Raw genomic sequence first — 6,930 nt, 5'->3', positions numbered from 1 at the left:
CAGTGGCTGGAAGACCTGGTGCACCCATTCTTTCTCTCTCTCTCTCCCTCTCTTTCATAAATAAATAAAAATAAAATACTAAAAAAATGATAGTTTCAAATGAGAACCTACGTTAATGGGATGTCACCTCTGAAGGAGAAAAGTGCCACTCTGGCTGCCACCACTGGGCTGGGGAAGCAGAGGAAGGGTGCTCAGCCCATCACTACTGAGTCTCCAGGGAGCTGGACTTCAACCTAGTGAGGCTCCAGGGCTCAGCTGTAGGCAGAACTGTCCTTGCAGGTGACCAGAAGGTCACAGGAAGGCTGAGGAGACATGGGATGGGAACTTTGGAACAGGATGGTGGCTTTGGGAAGAGCCTGGTGCTCTGAGGACTCTAGGGAAACATCCCACCCATCCCTCGGGCCCTGAGGGGCAGCTGCTGGGAGGCCATGCAATGTGCCCCGGGGAGAAGCACTGGTGGAGTGGGGACCCGGAGCCACCGCTTACTGCACAGGGATCTGGACAAGCCTTTCACCCCTGAGCCTGAGCTCTCCTGAGGAGGGAGGAAAGAAAGTTCTTCACTCCTGGGGTGTTGGGAGAAGGGGCCAGTGGGTCTCGATACACCACACTGCACAGGGCCTGGAGCTCCAGCGGGGACCTGTGACAATGATGGCAGTAACGACAGTGACGAGTGTGGTGATGATGGTGATTATGCAGATGATTCCAAGAAACTGAGCCCATAGGATGTGAGTGTTTGTGCATCCTGCATGCCGCACATCCTAATACACTGTCTGTATCACATGTAGTATATGTATGCACACATAGACATATCTCGATGAGGAGAGAGAGAATGAATTTAAGGAACTGGCTCATATACCATAAGGAGGTCAGTGAGTCCTGAATGTGAGGTGGTTGGTGGTCAGCCATCAGGCAGGGACCAGGACGAGCAAATCTACAGCCGGGCTCTGAGGACCTTCTGCAGGAGAGCCTTCTCTTCTTTAGAGAAGTTGGTTTATATTCTTTTTAAGGTCTCCCAGCCTAATTGGACCAGGCCCAGCCACGTTATAGAAGATAGCCTGCTTTCCTCCCAACCTAGTTACATATTAATTTCATCTCAAATTTCCCTTCATGCCAACATCCAAATGACTGTTTGGCCAAATACCAGGATGCCACACCCGGCCAAACTGACATGTTAAATTGATTGCGGTGGTGATTGAGAAGAGGAGGACACACATTAAAACCCATAAGGGACCCTGGCATGGTGGCACATGCCTTTAATCCCAGCACTTGGGATACAGAAGTAGGAGGATCACCATGAGTTCAAGGCCACCCTGAGACTACATAGTGCATTCCAGGTCAGCCTGGACTAAAATGAGACCCTACCTTGAAAAACCAAAAAAAAAAAAAAGTACAAAGGACACCTGATCCCCCATAGTTGCCCACCTCTTGTGCCCTGCCCCTCCCTTTAGCTGTGTGCCACATCTGTGCTGTGGTGGGCTCATGTTTGATACCCTCTCCCACCACACACTGGACTGCCATTTCTTCACTTCTATGGCTGGCTGGCCTGGCACCTGACAGGACGTTTCATCTCCGTCCTGGAGTTTGGCAGGAGGCCGAGAAGCTAGAATCAGCCCCTGGTAGTCCCCAGTCCAGGAACACTGCTTTCCACTGCTTCCACCCCCCACCCTGGGTCATGGCAGACAGGGTGCTTTGGAATTCCAGGGCTCATGAATCTTGTGCCCTGGGCTAGTGGCTTCTTGGTACTTTTGACATTCGTCCATGAAAGGACCTGCTTCCTAAACCACACCTGCAAGGACACCGTAGACATCATGAGGCCAAAGTTCATGAAAAATTAATTGTCTTTGTTCTAAACCACCCAGGCCATCACATTGAGTTATGATGGTCCAAGCAGACAGACAAGAATAAAAAAGGGTCTGTGGCCAAGTTGTTCTCACTCTTGGCCCCCCACCACAGCCCATCTTCCCATCTTGCCCAGCCCCAGATATGCTACTGGCTGAGGCCTCAATTTCATTATTCTATCATAGTATTCATCTGGTGAAAACTCTGGGCTGAGAGCTATGGAGCATAGCAAAGAAAAGTCTGGAATCATGAGGGCGGAGAGCACAAGCTTGTTTTTAGACACCAAAGTGCGGAGATGGGGAGCTCAAGGGAGGCTGGGAGGAGCCAGCATTGGCCCTGGGAAAGGAAGCCCTAAGCACCCGAAAGCCCATGCGCAAAGCCTCCGGGTAGGTTGCCAGGCTGCCCTGAACTTCTGTGAGGGCAGGAGCACAGATGTTTGGCTCTCTTTCCCTTGAGGTCAGCATCGACAAAATGGTCAGGTCCTTCTGGTCTCTTTCATCTGCAGGAGTGACATGGAGATGAGGTGCAGAACCTATGGGGCCAAATCATGAGCTTCCAGCCTCCTGGATCTCTCATGCTGATTGACAGGGCTTAACTGGGATGTGCAGGGGTGTGTGTGTGTAGTAGTAGTAATAGTAGTAGTAGTAGTAGTAGTAGTAGTAGTAGTAGTAGCAGCAGATGATGATGGTGATGAGGAAGATGGTGACGCAGAAGGTGATGTGATGGGGATGGTATTAAAAATATGGACCCAGAGGATGGCTTAGTGGCTAAGGCTCTTGCCTGCAAAGCCAAGGACCCAGGTTGGATGCCTCAGGACCCACATAAGCCAGAGGCACAAGATGGCGCATGTGTATGGAGTTCGTTTGCGGTGGTTGGAAGCCCTGGTATGCCCATTTTCTGTCTCTCTCAAGTAAATAACTAATTAAAAATATTAAAAATAGGGGGCTGGAGGGATGGCTTAGCTGTTAAGGCATTTGTCTGCAAAGCCAAAGGACCCAGGTTCGATTTCCCAGGACCCACCTTAGCCAGATGCACAAGGGGGCGCATGTGTCTGGAGTTTGTTTGCAGTGGCTGGAGGATCTGGAGCACCCATTCTTTCTCTCTCTCTCCCTCTTTCTCTGGCAAATAAATAAATAAAAATAAAATATTAAAAAAATTAAAAACAAACATAGGGCTGAGGTCGCTCAGTGGTAGAGCACTTGCCAACAAGTGTCTAGGTTTCATTCCTACCTCCCAGCACCACCAAGAACCACAAAGAAAAAAGGAAGGGTGGCTTTGGAGATGGCTCAGGGGTTAAAGGTGCTTGCAAAATTTTTTGACCAGGGTGTGATTCCCCAGTACCCAAATAAAGGCAGATGCAAATGTGACACATATATCTGGCATTCATTTATACTGGCAAGAATCCTTGGAGCACCTTCTCTGTGCCTGCGTGTGTGACACACACACACACATGCATACACAAGTGAATGAGAGAAAACTTGAAAAAGAAAAAAAAAGGCCAGCCTTGGTGGATAGTAGATGCCTGCCTATTCATGAATCCCTTTGCAGATCTGTTTAAGTATATGCTGAGAGCCCCTCCCTGCTGCCGGGGATCCTTAACCTTTGTGACCCACAGATGGCCACCACCGTGCCCTTCCCACCCTCTCTATTCAGCTTGCAGGCTCCTCAGGAAATTTCCTTCCAGCCCTGTCCTCAGGGTTGCAGCCTCTCAATACCCAAGGCTGTCACAGCATATGTGAATCTTACTTCTCATTGCTCCATCCTTCTTATAAAAGCAAAAGATTTGTAGCAGCACCAGAATAAAGACCTAATTGATCTCCCTCTTAGAAAGGATCCACAGTATGCAGATGTGCTCACATCTGTGATCTGTCCTCACAGTGCAAGGTGAGGTCGTCCCGAACGTTATCAGCTGTTGGGACTTGAGGAGATGTGGAGGCCAGAGACCAGGAGCTCTCAGCCCGGGGCACACCCCCCACCAGACGCTGACGTTTCCTCTGCAGCAGGTGTGGGAGATGCTGCAGTCCATCCTGACGCCTGCCTCGGTGAGGATCAGAACTGCGCATCCATACTCCACAGACTGCGCATGTGGGCACCTGGGAGCTCATTAGCGTGAAGCATGAAGTCAGAGAGTGTGGTTTTCTAATAAGTGCCCAGGTGAGCCCACACTGCTCAGCAGCCCACCTTGCTTTGAAGAGAAAGAGGCTCCATCTCCTGTGTGGCCAAGCCTGCACAGACTCCTTTGAATCATTGGACCACGTCTTCTTTGCTTACTGTTCCGTGATGAAGACTGGCCCTAGAGGTCAAGGTGGGGCTGTGGTGAGGGTCCTGCCTCCTCTCACGTGGCTTCACTATAGTCGGATCCTCACTATCTGGCATAGTAGTGAGGAGAAGGGATAATTGGGAGGGAGCTGGCTTGGCCACTCTTGTCAGATGTCCATAAAAGTAGCCTTGCCACTACCATGGTGGCCTCATCAGAGCCCACCCTATGACCAATCAGTTCCCACAGCATATTCTTCTTGTGAAGGGCAGAGGTTTTCTTCCCAACGACTCATATTGTGACAGGCATTTAAACAAAATGAAACAGAGGCAAGGATGTCCTTATCAATAGAGAATTGAAAGCAGACTCCTGGAAAGCCTGCCTTTGACTTTGGCCCTAAACATGGGGCAGGATCTCTGGAAGAGCAGATATCAGATGTGGTACCAGGCACAATCTGGGGTCTCAGGGGACCTGATCTATCTGAAAGAGTACAGTGGTCAGGATGGAATAGTGGGGATAAAGACAGACAATTTGATCAGAAGTGAAAGACAGAAACAAATGATCTGGTCCTTTCGTGATTATTATTTTTTAAAAATATGGAATGCTTTGCAAATTTGCATATCATTCTTGTGCAGGGGCCATGCTAATCTTCTCTGTATTGTTTCAATTTTCGTATATATGCTGCCAAAGTGAGAACTCATAATTAATTTTAATGAATTTTTTGTTTAATCTTTTCAACCTGTTTATGCTCATATTCTTTTTTTTTTTTCTGCTGTAGTTCAGTCTGCCTTAGTGTGGTTTGGTTTTTGAGACAGGGTTCCACACTATAGCCCCAATGGCCTTGGACTCACTATCTAGCCTAGGCTGACTTAAAACTCAAAGTAATACTCTTGCCTCAGAATCTCAAGTGCTGGAGTTGCAAGTATGAGCCACCACATGTAGCTATGTCTGTATCCTTTTTTGTTTATTTATGAGAGAGAGAGAGAGGAGAATGGGCACACCAGGGCCTCCAGCCAATGCAAACAAACTCCAGACTCATGCGCCACCTTGTGTATCTGGCTTATGTGGGTACTGGGGAATCAAACCTGGGTCCTTAAAGTTCCCAGGCAAGCACCTTAACCACTAAGCCATTTCTCTAGCCCCTATAATCTTAAAGTATGTACTTATAAGTAGTGAATGATTGGTCTGAATTAAAAACAAATTAGACAATTTTTGTGTTTTACTCAGGAAGATTCAAGCTGTTTACATTTATTATGACTACTGATTTGTTTGTGTTCAAACTGACTTTTTGGTATGTATGTGTATATGTTGCATGTGTGTGTGCTCATGTGTGTAAGTGTGTGTACATGCACCATTGTGTGCATGTGGATGTCAGAGGACAACTTTCGGTGTTGGTCCTTGCCTTCTATTGTGTGTAAGGCATGGTCTCTCACTGTTCACTGCTGGATTTTTCCAGGCTAGCTGATTCATGCGGTCCTCCTGTCTCCACATTGGGATTACAGGTTTGCTACAACATTAGGATTTAAGTAGGTTCTGAGGATCTAAATCCAAGCACTTGTGGTTGTGTGGCAAGCACTTTATCCACTGTGCCATTTCCCCAGCCTTTAAGCTTCTTTTTCTACTCAGTTATTTGTCTCATCTTCTTTTTTTTTTTTTAATTTATTTATTTGAGAGTGACAGACACAGAGAGAAAGACAGATAGAGGGAGAGAGAGGGAATGGGCGTGCCAGGGCTTCCAGCCTCTGCAAACGAACTCCAGACGCGTGTGCCCCCTTGTGCATCTGGCTAACGTGGGACCTGGGGAACCGAGCCTCGAACCGGGGTCCTTAGGCTTCACAGGCAAGTGCTTAACCGCTAAACCATCTCTCCAGCCCTGTCTCATCTTCTTTGTTCCCATTTTCCTCTCTTTCTGCCTTCTTTTGAATATTTTCATTTTCCATTCTATCTCCTCTGTAAGGTTTATTTTCTATAACTTTCCACTTGATAATTTTTTTGTTTTTGGTGTTGCAGGGTAATATAAGTTTAACTTACACACATCTAACTTCAAGTGGAATCATACCATTTATAACTTAAACAATAGTCTAGTTCCATTTCCTTCTGGTCTTTGCTTACTGTTATGCATGTTGCTTCTATAGATATTACAACCCTCACAGAATGGTCTTATTTAAACAGAATGATTGACAGGGGAGTCACTTCGGAGCTTGATTCCTTTGCCTCAGTATGTATGTTCTTAGGGCATCACATGCCTTCCTTTTGAAGGGCTTCCCATGTCATCCCCTGTAGTGCTCTGTGATTAATTCTTTCAGCCTTTGTAAGTCCAAGCATACATCATTTTGCCTTCTCTTTGGGAAGCATCTTACTGGGGAAAGAAGTCCAGGTTGACAGTTCTTTAAAGATGTGGCTCCACCGTCTTCTGATTTACATATTCTACAAGAAGCAATCAGCTGTCACCAGTCTTTGCTCCTCTGTGAGACTAAAGAACACGTTTTTATTCTTGGCTGCTTTTCAGCTATTTTCATTCTCATTGGATTCGACAATCATCTCAGTGTCGTTTCCTTTGAATTTCTTGTACCTAGATCTTGACATTTTCATCAAATCTGGAAAATATTTTGACAACTCTTATTCTTCACATAATTTTCACATCCTCCCTCTCATTCAGGACCCCCAGTTGTAGGTACCAAGTCTCTTGAAGTGTCTCAAATCGTTCTTGAGCTCCTTGTTCACGTGTGTCTTCTCTGTGTGTCTCATTTTAAATCATTTCTTATTCCTTTATCTTTGGATTCAGCACATTTTCCTTCTGTGATTTCAACCTTCAGTTAATCTCACACAGTGAA

The 6,930-nt window shown here is 46.7% G+C and overlaps 1 non-coding gene across 1 annotated transcript; it reads right to left on the bottom strand.

Moving 5' to 3' along the window:
• Positions 1 to 4,686: 4,686 nt before the first annotated feature.
• On the bottom strand, positions 4,687 to 4,793 carry LOC123461120. Its single transcript, XR_006637438.1, has one exon. It is a non-coding gene; the product is annotated as a U6 spliceosomal RNA (small nuclear RNA).
• Positions 4,794 to 6,930: the final 2,137 nt, after the last annotated feature.

This window comes from Jaculus jaculus, chromosome 5 (genome assembly GCF_020740685.1).
Source record: "Jaculus jaculus isolate mJacJac1 chromosome 5, mJacJac1.mat.Y.cur, whole genome shotgun sequence".
In the NCBI taxonomy this organism is placed as follows: domain Eukaryota; kingdom Metazoa; phylum Chordata; class Mammalia; order Rodentia; family Dipodidae; genus Jaculus; species Jaculus jaculus.
Note: the sequence above shows the minus strand (reverse complement) of the source record. Positions and strands in the feature narration are given on the sequence as shown.